Source organism: Bos mutus, chromosome 1, assembly GCF_027580195.1.
Source record: "Bos mutus isolate GX-2022 chromosome 1, NWIPB_WYAK_1.1, whole genome shotgun sequence".
Classification (NCBI taxonomy): domain Eukaryota; kingdom Metazoa; phylum Chordata; class Mammalia; order Artiodactyla; family Bovidae; genus Bos; species Bos mutus.
This window is the reverse complement of record NC_091617.1, coordinates 128789183-128802286: the sequence shown is the minus strand read 5'-3', so window position 1 is coordinate 128802286 and position 13104 is coordinate 128789183. Positions and strand designations below refer to the sequence as shown.

Genomic DNA, 13104 nt, shown 5'->3' with positions numbered 1-13104 from the left:
AAGTCAAGTGGGCCTTAGAAAGCATCACTGTGAACAAAGCTAGTGGAGGTGATGGAATTCCAGTTGAGCTATTCCAAATCCTGAAAGATGATGCTGTGAAAGTGCTGCACTCAATATGCCAGCAACTTTGGAAAACTCAGCAGTGGCCACAGGACTGGAAAAGGTCAGTTTTCATTCCAATCCCAAAGAAAGGCAATGCCAAAGAATGCTCAAACTACGGCACAATTGCACTCATCTCACACGCTAGTAAAGTCATGCTCAAAATTCTCCAAGCCAGGCTTCAGCAATATGTGAACCGTGAACTTCCTGATGTTCAAGCTGGTTTTAGAAAAGGCAGAGGATCAAATTGCCAACATCCGCTGGATCATGGAAAAAGCAAGAGAGTTCCAGGAAAACATCTATTTCTGCTTTATTGACTATGCCAAAGCCTTTGACTGTGTGGATCACAATAAACTGTGGAAAATTCTGAAAGAGATGGGAATACCAGACCACCTGATATGCCTCTTGAGAAATTTGTATGCAGGTCAGGAAGCAACAGTTAGAACTGGACATGGAACAACAGACTGGTTCCAAATAGGAAAAGGAGTACATCAAGGCTGTATATTGTCACCCTGTTTATTTAACTTCTATGCAGAGTACATCATGAGAAACGCTGGACTGGAAAAAACACAAGCTGGAATCAAGATTGCTGGGAGAAATATCAGTAACCTCAGATATGCAGATGACACCACCCTTATGGCAGAAAGTGAAGAGGAACTCAAAAGCCTCTTGATGAAAGTGAAAGTGGAGAGTGAAAAAGTTGGCTTAAAGCTCAACATTCAGAAAACGAAGATCATAGCATCCGGTCCCACCACTTCATGGGAAATAGATGGGGAAACAGTGGAAACAGTGTCAGACTTTATTTTTCTGGGCTCCAAAATCACTGCAGATGGTGATTGCAGCCATGAAATTAAAAGACACTTACTCCTTGGAAGGAAAGTTATGACCAACCTAGATAGCATATTGAAAAGCAGAGACATTACTTTGCCAACAAAGGTCCGTCTAGTCAAGGCTATGGTTTTTCCAGTGGTCATGTATGGATGTGAGAGTTGGACTGTGAAGAAGGCTGAGCGCCGAAGAATTGATGCTTTTGAAGTGTGGTGTTGGAGAAGACTCTTGAGAGTCCCTTGGACTGCAAGGAGATCCAACCAGTCCATTCTGAAGGAGATCAGCCCTGGGATTTCTTTGGAAGGAATGATGCTAAAGCTGAAACTCTCAGTACTTTGGCCACCTCATGCAAAGAGTTGACTCATTGGAAAAGACTCTGATGCTGGGAGGGATTGGGGGCAGGAGGAGAAGGGGACAACAGAGGATGAGATGACTGGATGGCATCACTGACTCGATGGACGTGAGTCTGAGTGAACTCCGGGAGTTGGTGATAGACAGGGAGGCCTGGCGTGCTGCGATTCATGGGGTCGCAAAGAGTTGGACACGACTGAGCGACTGATCTTCTTGCCAATGATCTTTTAAATTTGAATAATAATGTATTTAAAATTTAATTAATAATTGCACGTGATATGGGCTGTGATAATGCAGAGTGTTTCCTTTTAAAATAAAGTTAAGGAGAAAAATCAAGTTGATTTGATGAAAGGAATTAAGAAGATAATGGGAGAGGATGAAACACGTGAATATGTCAGACATGATGGAGGTGGAAACTGAATTGCTGAAGTTTTGGAAATATCGTTAAAGCTATGAAGGGAAAGGGCTCATGTTTATTACTCTGAGTATATGCTGTTTTATGGGACCCTTTATCTCGAAGATTCAGTGTGAGGGGCATGACATAATTGGGCTTTTGAGACACACAGACCGTGTTTCGATTCTGACTTGGTCATGTAATGGCTCTGTGACATCTGGCAAATGGCTTTCCACCTCTGGGCCTTGTCTCCTCATCTGCAGAACTGGGATGTTACTGTACATCTTAAAGTGTCCCTGTGAGTGCCTGGGATATACCAGCTGCTTAATAAACAGCAGTGGACTTGAGAAAGAAGTAGAAAAAACAGGTGGAGCTGAGTCCACATCTGAGGTCTGGGCACCATTCTCACAGGTTCAGACCTTCATTCAAAACAACTTTACTCCTACTTTAGACACAGTTCTACTGGCATGTTTCTTGTTCATTTTGCTGTTTTCCTAGTCTGTGTGTCAACTGAGAAATGCACAGGAGATAGTTGGGGAACCCGTCGATGGACACAGTCAACATGTCATTAGCCACAGGACACATGTGTGACTCCTTGGCTTGTTCTGAAGCTGTTAGAAGTTTAGCAGCTTTGTTGCTTGCAACAACTTCCACAAGTCAGGCCAAAATCGACTGCCTCTAATTCACTAATAACAATTGTTACTGAGAGTTTACTCTGTGCCAGGGACTGTGTTCAGCCCTCCATATTCGTCGTCCGACTTAACTACCCTGATAGCCCTCCAAGGAAGGTGCTGCTGGTCCCCATCACAGGTGAAGAAGCTGAGGCTGCAAGGACGTGGTGACTTCCTGAGGGCACTGAAGCAAGCAGGTGGCTGAGGCAGGATAGAACGAGGTGTGATGACGCCAAAGCCCGTGTTCTTTGTCATCAGCGCTCCCTTGGAGGAGTTCTGTGCAACTCTATAAACCCTGGCTCCTCAGGAAACGCACATCCCCCCACCCCCAGTGTGTGGACCTTGTCCTGGTGTGGTGGCATGAGGCCCTGGCAGCTCAGCTTGTGGGGACGGCTGCCTGGTAGTGAGGGTGCCAGTCTGTGTGTGCCTGCAGCCTGGTGGAGAGGTTGCTCTCCCCAGCCTGGAGACCTGTTAGACATTTGCGCTTAAAAGCACAAGCTCTGCACATCTTCAGAGGAGAATTAATGACAAGCAGGCTTTGAACGTTTGCAAATTGTATTTTTAGGTCACAAGGACCTTCCCTTTTTGTGTGCGTTTGGGGTAGGGATGGAAAACATATGAACATATGCCTCGTTTCTGCCACTTGTGCCCAGAATCCCAAAGATAATGCTTGTCTGAGCTTCATGGTAGTCTAACAGATCTTCAAACAATTTTCCATGAACCCAACAGTTCTCTGGAGATACTCATAGGCATTTATCATTTCCAAAGAGAAAAACAGTAGCCCATGATTTGGAAATAGTTAATATCCATTCACGGAATTCACAAAACTTCTAAATGGGACCATCTCCTGTACAGAAAAAAATATTACCATTTCCAGCAGTCACACTAGAAAATACTCAGCAACTGTGAAATTATGACCACAAGTAAAGGGGTAAATATGCCAGCATTTACATGTCCACATGTGTGTGGCCTTTTCAAAAGCACTTCCCCAGAGGGTTCTTCACTTATTCCAGAGATACTATCATTGCTCCATGCTTTGGGATATTTTGCCTTCAGAACAAAATACATGTTCATTCAGTGTCTCTAAGGCAATTCTTTGTTCTTAGGGGCAGATGTGCCCTTTAGAAAATCCCCAAATCAATTCAAGCTCTGATCAATGGAATGTGTGTGTATAAATAATTGAAGATGTTATCAATTGCTGCAGTATTATTGCAGAGGAACCAAACAAATGCAGAAACCTCAGGGACCTGCAACTGTGAATGTAATTTAGCTTATGACTCTGCAGAGGTTTAGCTGATCTGGGCTGGGTTTGGCTGATCTTGGCTTGCTCATGTGTGCGTGGTCAGCTGATCTCAGTTGAGTTTCCTCTGATGTCTAGAGAGCCGCTGGATGATGACTAGTCTTTAAAGGCCTCATCTGGAATACCTGAGGGCCCCAGCTCTGACTTGTCTTTCACGCTCCAGCAGGCTAGCTGGGGCACAGTCTCATGGTGATGGCAGAGACATAAAGAGAAAGAAACCTCAGTTTGTGAGTCCATTTCAGGCCTGTTCATCATTTCTGCCAACACCCCATTGGCCAAAGCAAGTCATAAGGCAAATGATACAGATATAAGGAGGAATGAAGACTGTGACTTTTTTTTTTTGCCATCTATCATGGTGATTAAATTGGAACGTATTTTTGTTCCAGAGGGAGTTGTGGCCTCAGAATCCTGACAATATTTTTTTTTCACTTCTAAGGAGACTTTCTGGGCTTCTCAGGTGGCTCAGTGGTAAAGAATCGGCCTGCCAAAGTAGGAGATGCAGGTTCTATCCCTGGGTCAGGAAGATCCCCTGGAGAAATAAATGGCAACCCACTCCCATATTCTTGCCTGGGAAGTCCCATGAACAGAGGAGCCTGTTGGGCTACAGTCCATGGGGTTGCAAAGAGTCAGACACAACTTAGTGACTAAACAACAGCAACAAAGAGACTTTCTACCTTATTTATTTTTTAATTTTTTTTCGTGGATTCAAGATCTGACAGTGATCTTTTAGGTAGTCAGTGAACTGCCCCAGACAAGCATTCCAGACAGTTGCCTGAGGGGACAATTCCAAATGATCTGTGACAACAGTGGCATCTTTAGGAGGAAGGGTATAGCCCTGAGGTGACTTCTGGGGAAGACAGTGCCCTTTTGGATGAAGAGATGAGAGTTTCACCTTGGGCTTGTTGGATTGAACTGAATTTGCATTGAAAATCTTGACTTGCAGTCCCCAAATGATAACCCAGCCTCTGGTGTATTAAAACATATTGCTTTTTATTTCTCTCTGCCGCAGCCAGGCCCTCAACAGTGAAGACTTCATCTTTCAGTAACTCTCATTTCTCTGTCAGTATGAGGTTTCTAGACTGCAGCAGCTAGACCATATCTTTTTCCACTTTGGCTGCCCAATGGAGCCTGCAAAGAGTGAAATTACATAGGATTCACGATTAATTTGTCACCCATCTCCTGCACCCAGCTACATTTGCTGAGCATCCTTTGTGCTCTGTGTTTCTGCCAGGGTCTGGGCATGCAGAGACACAGGAGGAGGAAGGGAGAGGGAATGTGGATGGAGATAAAAGGCAGAGAGGCCTTTGTGGGCCAGTGATGATGAAGTTCCATGAAACTTACAAGCACATGCAGCCCTCTGCACCTGAGGTTAAACACATACATACACACTCACAGACACACTCACACACATGTGCACACACACACAAAACAAAATGCCAGTGATAAGTAAGAGACAGTGCCTGCTTCCAGGAAGCTCAGAGACTAGTGGAGGAGACAAATGCACACACTATAAACTCTTGCACTAGTGAGTGACAAAGGACATGAAAGAGGGCTGTAAATTTCCGTGAAAGGTCAAAGGAAGGGCACCTATCCTTGCCTAGGGGAGGTCTAGGAGGGCTTCTCAGTGGAGGTGACATTTAAATTGAGTCTCTGAGGCCGACCAGGAGTTTACAGGCAGGAGTGTGGGCAGCACTGTTGGGATATGCAGCGTTGTGAGAAAGCAAGGCTCACTTAGGAAGGGGCAGAACCATGACCAAAAGGCAGGTTGGGATTTTGTGGGGAGGAGATAAAGAAGTGACAAGATCAGAAGGGAGGGGGACCATAGATTGGGATAGGAATCCAGTGAGGGATGGTGAGAACTGTCCCAGGCAGGGGAGGGTCACTGGGAATGGAGAGAAGGGAACTGATGGGGGAGGAACTGGGGAGGCGGTGGGAAAGGACTCAGGGACTGACCGAGGTGTGGGAGGGGTCAAGGTCAAGGCTGCCACCTGGCTTTGGTTAACGGGGGAAGTAAAGAAGTCTTATGGACAAGAAGGCAGTGAAGGCCATTATGTGCCTTAATGTAATTAGAGCAAGAGTCAGAAAGTGGGCATTGAGACAGGAGGACCTGGTTTGAATCCTGGTTTCACTAGTGTGTGCCTTTGGGTAAGCCACTTCACCTCTGTGAGGCTCAGTCTCCTCATCTACAAAATGGAGCTAAGACACAGTGGACTCCTGAGTGCCAAATGATGTGGTGGGTTTAAAGCTTCTGGCATGGTGCCTGGCCCATTTCAGATGCTCAAGTCAACCACGATAGGCAAGCAGGCAAGGGAAGAGCAACTTGGGGAAACAGGGCTTCCTACTGGCAACCATGGTCATAGCCCTGGGATCTCCCTTGAATGCCCTGAGCTGCACCCCAGCTTTGGCGCAGGTAAGGTGTGCCAAAGGCTGGCTGGGTGGAGAAGACAGGTCGGAGGAGTTTGGGGTGGATGTGTGACTCATGCTGGAGTAGACAGAAGCACGGGTGCTTCGTGGGCACAGATGGCAGAGTCTCCCGGGGTGCCTACACTTGAGTTGAACCTTAAAGACAGACCTGGATTTGGGGCTGGCTGTGGAGAGGGAGGGTGTTGGAGGGAGAGCAGTGATGGGAGTAGGGATCAGTGGTCTTGATGGCCAAGGCCAACCCGTCCATGATCACTGACAGAAGCAAGAGTAGAATCAGAGTTGGGTGAGATCCCCGGAGAACTCCTCTCTCCTGGGCAGGCTGCAGTGGGCACTATGAAAGGGACCCCTGGGCTGCTCTTAAACTCCACTCCAAAGCTTTGCTGAGGCTTGCTTCAGAGGGGAGCAGGGAGAAAAATGCAGGCTTGAAATGCTGGCTCTGCAGCTTACTGCCTCAGCAGCAGTAAAGCAAGTCGTCTTACCTCTCTGAATCTTAGTTTTTTCATCTCTAAAATGGGAACAGTAATAACTGCTTTCAGAGTTCTCTGAAAAGGTCATTATAGGAGTTTAATGAGGTCACGTGTGGAGGGTCAGTGGCGAGCTGGGTGCTCACTGTCTGGGGAACAGTGGAACTTGGACACTGTGGGAAAGGCATGCCCTGTCCTTTGGCAGGAGACAGTGGAGGGAGAGCACAGACAGTGTTAGAGGGGTGGGTGTCCGGGTGGGCGAGTGGCGTCCTTAGCCTGGATCTTCTGCAGGAAGGGGTTAGAGGAGGAGCTTCTGCTTGCCCTCACAATGGACAGAGGGGAAGCACAGACTCATCTGCGCTCCCCACTCGGATTCAACTCGGAGAAGAGTGGGCTTTGGTATCCCTGTCTGAGTGGTGGCTGCTTAGGGATCCATTCAGGAAGTCCCATCCATCCTCAAAGTCAAGTTTGCAGTTATCTTGTGGTGGACGGAGCAAGGCCTCTGGTGCCAGGAGTTCACAGTGAGGGTGGGGCTTTTAGGGAATGGGGTGAGGAAAAACTTGGTACTATGGTGCCCTGCTCAGATCTCCTCTCCAGGGAGGACATCGCTATCTTCCAGCTGCTAGGAATATTGACTGATGGCTCACAGCCACCTCCCTCAGTGGGCCTTGTCCTCTGCAGAAAAGGGTCCCATTGAAGTGATAGCCCCTCTTAGGGACAGCCCATGGGCCAATGACTGATGGGTGTGGGGGTGCTGAGGACCCACAAGCACGATCAGCCGAGGTCTCAGTTGCAAACTGTACTAAGGATCAGTTTCTCCCCCTGTCTCCTCCTGCCTTCCTTACTTCCTACTCCTGTCTCTCTCCGGAGCACCCATAGTAGAATTTCTGCATGTAGGTCTCTGTCTCGGAGTCTGTTTTTAGGGAGCCCAATCTAAGTTGGTATCCAGAATGGTCTTGAGAATCAGGCTTTAAGCTAAGATGACTTGCCAGCTGGTTGGCAATGAGAACCCAGCACAGATGGCCCGTGGTGCTGGAGAGGTGCGGTTGCTAAAACTTTTACCTCTGTGAACTGGGTGGGGATGCTGATGGGAGGCAATGCAGGCAGATATATTATCTGTGGCATTTAAGGAAGTAAGAGGGAAATGGTAACTATAGGATGAGGTAGATATTGCTGAGTATCACCAGTTTGACAAGAAGAGATCATGGCTGGCACTGGATAATTAGTCACTAATTTAAGGCAAATGGGAAGGCAAGAGAGCCTCCTTGGCCTCTCTTTTTAAATTTTTTTTGCTGCACAGTGCATGTGAGATCCTAGTTCCCCAGCTAGAGTTTGAACCCGTGCCCCCTGAGGTAGAATTGCAGAGTCATCGTTGGCATCATTTAAGGAAACACTATAGTCTTAGGCGGGCTTCCCTGGTGGCTCAGACGGTAAAGCATCTGCCTGTAGTGCCAGAGACCCGGGTTTCATCCCTGGGTTGGGAAGATCCCCTGGAAAAGGAAATGGCGACCCACTCCGGTACTCTTGCCTGGAAAATTCCATGGACTGAGGAGCCTGGTAGGCTACAGTCCAGGGGTCGCAAAGAGTCAGACATGACTGAGTGACTTCACTATAGTCTTACGTAGCCAGAGGCCAGACAGAGCAGAAGACTAGGCTTAACTAAGAGTAGTAGAACCTCAGAGCTGACTTCTCAACTCCAGAGAGCGCTACACAACTCGTCGAGGGCACTTGAGAGAGGGATGTCTGGGGAGATACTATTGAGGACCTTGAGCTCCCAAATCCCTCCCCATTGTTAAGAGACAGTTGTCCTCTCCCCACCTCCACTGCCTGTTGGAAGATCATGTGAAGGCCTCAAAGAAAATAAGGCAGGTGCTTTACAAAATGATGCCTAACTATCTTGGGATTTATCCCCAGTTCTCTTCCAGGCAACCAGACTAACAGCAAACATCAAATCCCAGAAGATGTGCCTGGGGAGGTACTGGGCCTGCTGCAGGGGGCAGAAACTGGCTTATCTGTTACATGAGTGGAAGGAGTTGGGAGGGTACATGTGGGATTGGGTCAAGGTGCTCTATCAAAGGAAGTGGCATGGAAAGCTAGATAGACAGGTGTTTAGTGATACAGAAACACAGGTAGGATTTAACATCCGGGCAAGAATCTCAGGAGAAATGTGCTAATATGCTCCTGGGATGGCTTCTGGAAACTTGGCAAAAGTGACGGTCCCCACAAAGTGAAGCAGACACGACAGACTGTAGAAAGAACCAAAAGGCATAGAGAATAGAGTGGATGTGCTGTATAAGGTTGGGAAAAGTTGGCTGTGTTCCACGAGGGCTGAGAGCATCTGTCGGGAAGGCGTTGAGAGAGGCCCTGAGATCGTTGAAAAGATCGGTGGACCTGGGCTGGCATTAGTAAGAAATGCTGTTATATTGAGTTGGCCAAAAAATTCATTCAGGTTATTCTGTAAGATGGTGTGAACTTTTTGGCCCAATAGTACTGGGCTTTCTGTAGCAATGGGGAATGATAGAATCCCAAATGCCAGAGGCCAAACACAGTGCTTAAATCTCAGGAGCAAGGGTGGGGCATGACTAAAGTCTGAGGAAGGTAGTGGAGCCCCACGTGCGTAATACTATGGAGATGGTCAAAGGACCTCAGTCTTCCTTACAAGACAGATGGACAGGCAACAAAGGGAGGCTGGGTTTTTATGAGGAAGGACCCTGAAACTCTGAAGCAACTGTCATCAGTAATAATAGCCCAGATCTTTTTCAAAGTTGCTTATGGTCATTTACTTAGGTAACCACACACAGGAGACAATACTCTGATAGTTCCAAAATATGAATGAAGCGTCAGACTTTTTACAGAGTCTGAGCTGACATTGACACCAGAACCAAAATGCTATCATGGCTTTCCTAGAAGGGGGCATGTGAGGTCCATATAATAGATGGTTCCTGGTCCTGATGTAGCTCACAGGGGATCCCATGGACCCACAGGTCCACCTGATGGGCATTTCCCAAGGCCCTCCATGTGCAGTTGGAGTGGACTTGCTTGGTGGTCTGCAGAACCCTCACATCAGCTCCTTGTCCTGTGGGCTAAGAGCAATTGCAGTGAGCAAAGCTAAATGGTGGCTCTGAAACCACCTTCCTCCCGGCCGAGATGGTACCTAAAACACTCATGCCTCATCCGGGGAGGGCCACAGAGACTCATCAGTTCAGTTCAGTGCAGTCGATCAGTCTTGTCTGACAGTTTGCAGTCCCATGGACTGCAGCATGCCAGGCCTCCCTGTCCATCACCAACTCCCGGAGCTTGTTCAAACTTGTGTCCGTCGAGTCGGTGATGCCATCCAACCATCTCATCCTCTGTCACCCCTTCCCTTCACTCTTTCCCAGCATCAGGGTCTTTTCTAATAAGTCAGTTCTTTGCATCAGGTGGCCAAAGTATTGGAGTTTCAGCCTCAGCATCAGTCCTTCCAATGAATATTCAGGACTGATTTCCTTTAGGATTGACTGGTTTGATCTCCTTGCCATCCAAGGGACTCTCAAGAGTCTTCTCCAACACCACAGTTCAAAAGTATCAGTTCTTCAGTGCTCAGCTTTCTTTATAGTCCAACTCTCACATCCATACATGACTACTGGAAATGTATGACTCATTGCTACCCTCTAAGACCTAAAGGGTGTCGTGTTCCCTTTTCCTTCAGCAACCTGGCACCTGCAACCCCTTCTTGGATTCTGGTGGATGACTGTGGACTATCCCATACTTAACCAATGGTGACTCTGACCTGGCCAGTTAGGCTGTCTACCTGGCCTATTGATGTTGCTCACCAGACTGGGTGATGTAAGCCTAACTCAGACACATCACAGAACAGCTGGACACTGTAGTCCTGAGGCAGGGACCACAGATACTCAGCAGAGGCACCTGGAAGATGTAATTCCAAAACATGCACCATGTGTATGCAGCAGACCACATCCAGTGCTCACACACACAACAGAAAAGTCCAATCATTGTCAGTGAATCAGTTCCACTCCCAGCTTTTGCTTTCCCAATATGGGACAAAACCAACTCTGAGTTGGCTTTTGACAGAGTTTCCCTAATTCTCTTTCCTTGGACCTTATTCCCAATAGCTTACCTAGAATATCTGCTGAGTCAGGTTCCCTGTTTGGCAGTTAAGCCTTTTCAGTTAGCCGTCAAGTTCTGGTCTTGATTAGCCTTATTTTAGCACCGAGACACGGCCCTGTGCAGGTGCTGAACCAGATGTGCTCTCCTTGTTGAAGATCAGCACCGTCTTCAGCAGGTGATACATGATCATCAATCTGGCAATTGTGTTCTGGTCCATACCCTGGTGCCACAGATGGTAAAGAACCTGCCTGCAATGAGGGAGACCTGGGTTCAATCCTGGGTTAGGAAGATCCCCTGGAGAAGGGAATGGCAACCCACTCCAGTATTCTTGCCTGGAGAATCCCCATGGACAGAGGAGCCTGGGGAGCTACAGTCCATGGGGTCGCAAAGAGTCAGACATGACTGAGCAACTAACCCTTTCACTTTTTCCATATATGTCATGAAGCAGGAGCAGGATAAGTTTAGATTCATGGGGGACGATAGGCAACAGTATGCCCCAGAATGATGCTATTTCTCTTACTTTATGTTACAATATAGTATAAAGGGGACCTGGACTTTCTGGACATTCTTCATTTCTTTATTTACTTTTGGCTGTACTGGGTCTTCACTGCTGCAATGGACTTTCTCTAGTTGCAGTGAGTGGGCTTCTCATTGTGGTGGCTTCTCTTGTTGTGGAGCACAGGCTTAGTTGCTTCTTATCATGTGGGATCTTCCCAGACCAGGTATAGAACCTGTGTCCTCTGCATTGGCAGGTGGTTTCTTTACCACTGGTCCACCAGGGAAGTCTCTTTCTGGACATTCTGAAGAATGTCATATTTGTTCACTAGATTGATGACAATATGTTAATGAAACCAGATGATCAAGAAATGGCAGGTACATTGGAGGTGTTGTTAGGATGATGTGTATTCTCCATATGGTTGGAGACCAATCCTGTGAAGACACAGGAACTTCTGTATCTGTGAAATTCTTAAGGGTTCAGTGGTATCTTACCACTGAGAGCATGCCGGAATATTCTTTGCAAAGGACACTTACTGTATCCAGCAAAAGCAGTACAGTGCTTGGCGAGCTTCTGTGGCTTCTGGAAGTAGCATACAGTGCATTTGTGAAGACTAGCATGATCCACTTATGCAGGATAAAGAGAGTTGACAGATCTTAGGGGGGCAGAGCATGAAAGGGCTTTGTAGCAGGTCCAGGCTATGGGGCCAGTGGCCTGCCAGTTGGAACATTTGACCTGGTAGATTCTCTGGAGCTAGCAGCTGGGCAGCAGATGACAGAGGCTGGCCGATGCAAACATGGCCCAGTAATTCTGCCACTTGTTTGTTCAGTGCCTCTTTGGCAGAACCCTGAGCCTGACACAGCCATGAGCCAGGGTACCTGGCTTGGTAGGCAGGGCTCAGGTCTGATCCCAGATTCCACTCACCCTCTTATTTGGATACCCTTGAGAAGTACAGCGAAAGATGCTACTGTATCCTCTAAATGCAAAGTGCTCACAGCCCTCTGTTAGCTCTTCACAGCACCTCTGTAAGGGGGGTACAGCAAAGATCTGCATTCCCACTTAGCTAAGGAAATTGAGGCATAACTGACTTGTAACATACAGACGTTAAGAGTTTCATTAAGGATCATCTAGTGAGTTGTGCACCTACCTACTCACCAATTATTTACTGAGCAACTTTTGGAAGCAAGGGCTTCTTTGGTGGCTCAGATGGTAAAGAATCTGTGCACAATGCAGGAGACCTGGATTCTATCCCTGGGTTGGGAAGATCACCTGGAGAAGAGAATGGCAACCCACTCTAGTATTCTTGCCTGGAGAACTCCATGGACAGAGGAGCCTGGTGGGCTACAGTCCATGGGGTTGCAAAGAGTCAGACGTACTTGAGCTACTAACACTTACACTTTTTGGAAGCGATACTTCCAAATATACTTCCCAATAGTCGAATACCAGGTTATCCGGGCAAAGTAGACCCAGTCTGTGTTGTTGAGCTCAGTGTGGAATGGGTGTAGGAGGAAGGGAAGTTCAGTTCAGTTCAGTTCAGTCGCTCAGTCATGTCCGACTCTTTGCAACCCCATGAATTGCACCACACCAGGCCTCCCTGTCCATCATCAACTCCCAGAGTTTACTCAAACTCACGTCCATTGAGTCGGTGATGCCACCCAGCCATCTCATCCTCTGTCGTCCCCTTCTCCTCCTGCCCCCAATCCCTCCCAGCATCAGAGTCTTTTCCAATGAGTCAACTCTTCGCATGAGGTGGCCAAAGTACTGGAGTTTCAGCTTTAGCATCATTCCTTCCAATGAACACCCAGGGCTGATCTCCTTTAAAATGGACTGGTTGGATCTCCCTGCAGCCCAAGGGACTCCCGAGAGTCTTCTCCAACACCACAGTTCAAAAGCATCAATTCTTCATTGCTCAGCTTTCTTCACAGTCCAACTCTCACATCCATACATGACCACTGGAAAAACCATAGCCT

General features: G+C 47.5%; 1 long non-coding RNA gene across 3 annotated transcripts in view; it reads left to right on the top strand.

Annotated features, from left to right (window-relative positions):
- LOC138991284 (uncharacterized) overlaps positions 1–13104 on the top strand; it is a 143989-nt gene that overhangs the window by 2085 nt on the left and 128800 nt on the right. The gene's annotated exons all lie outside the window — the stretch shown is intronic.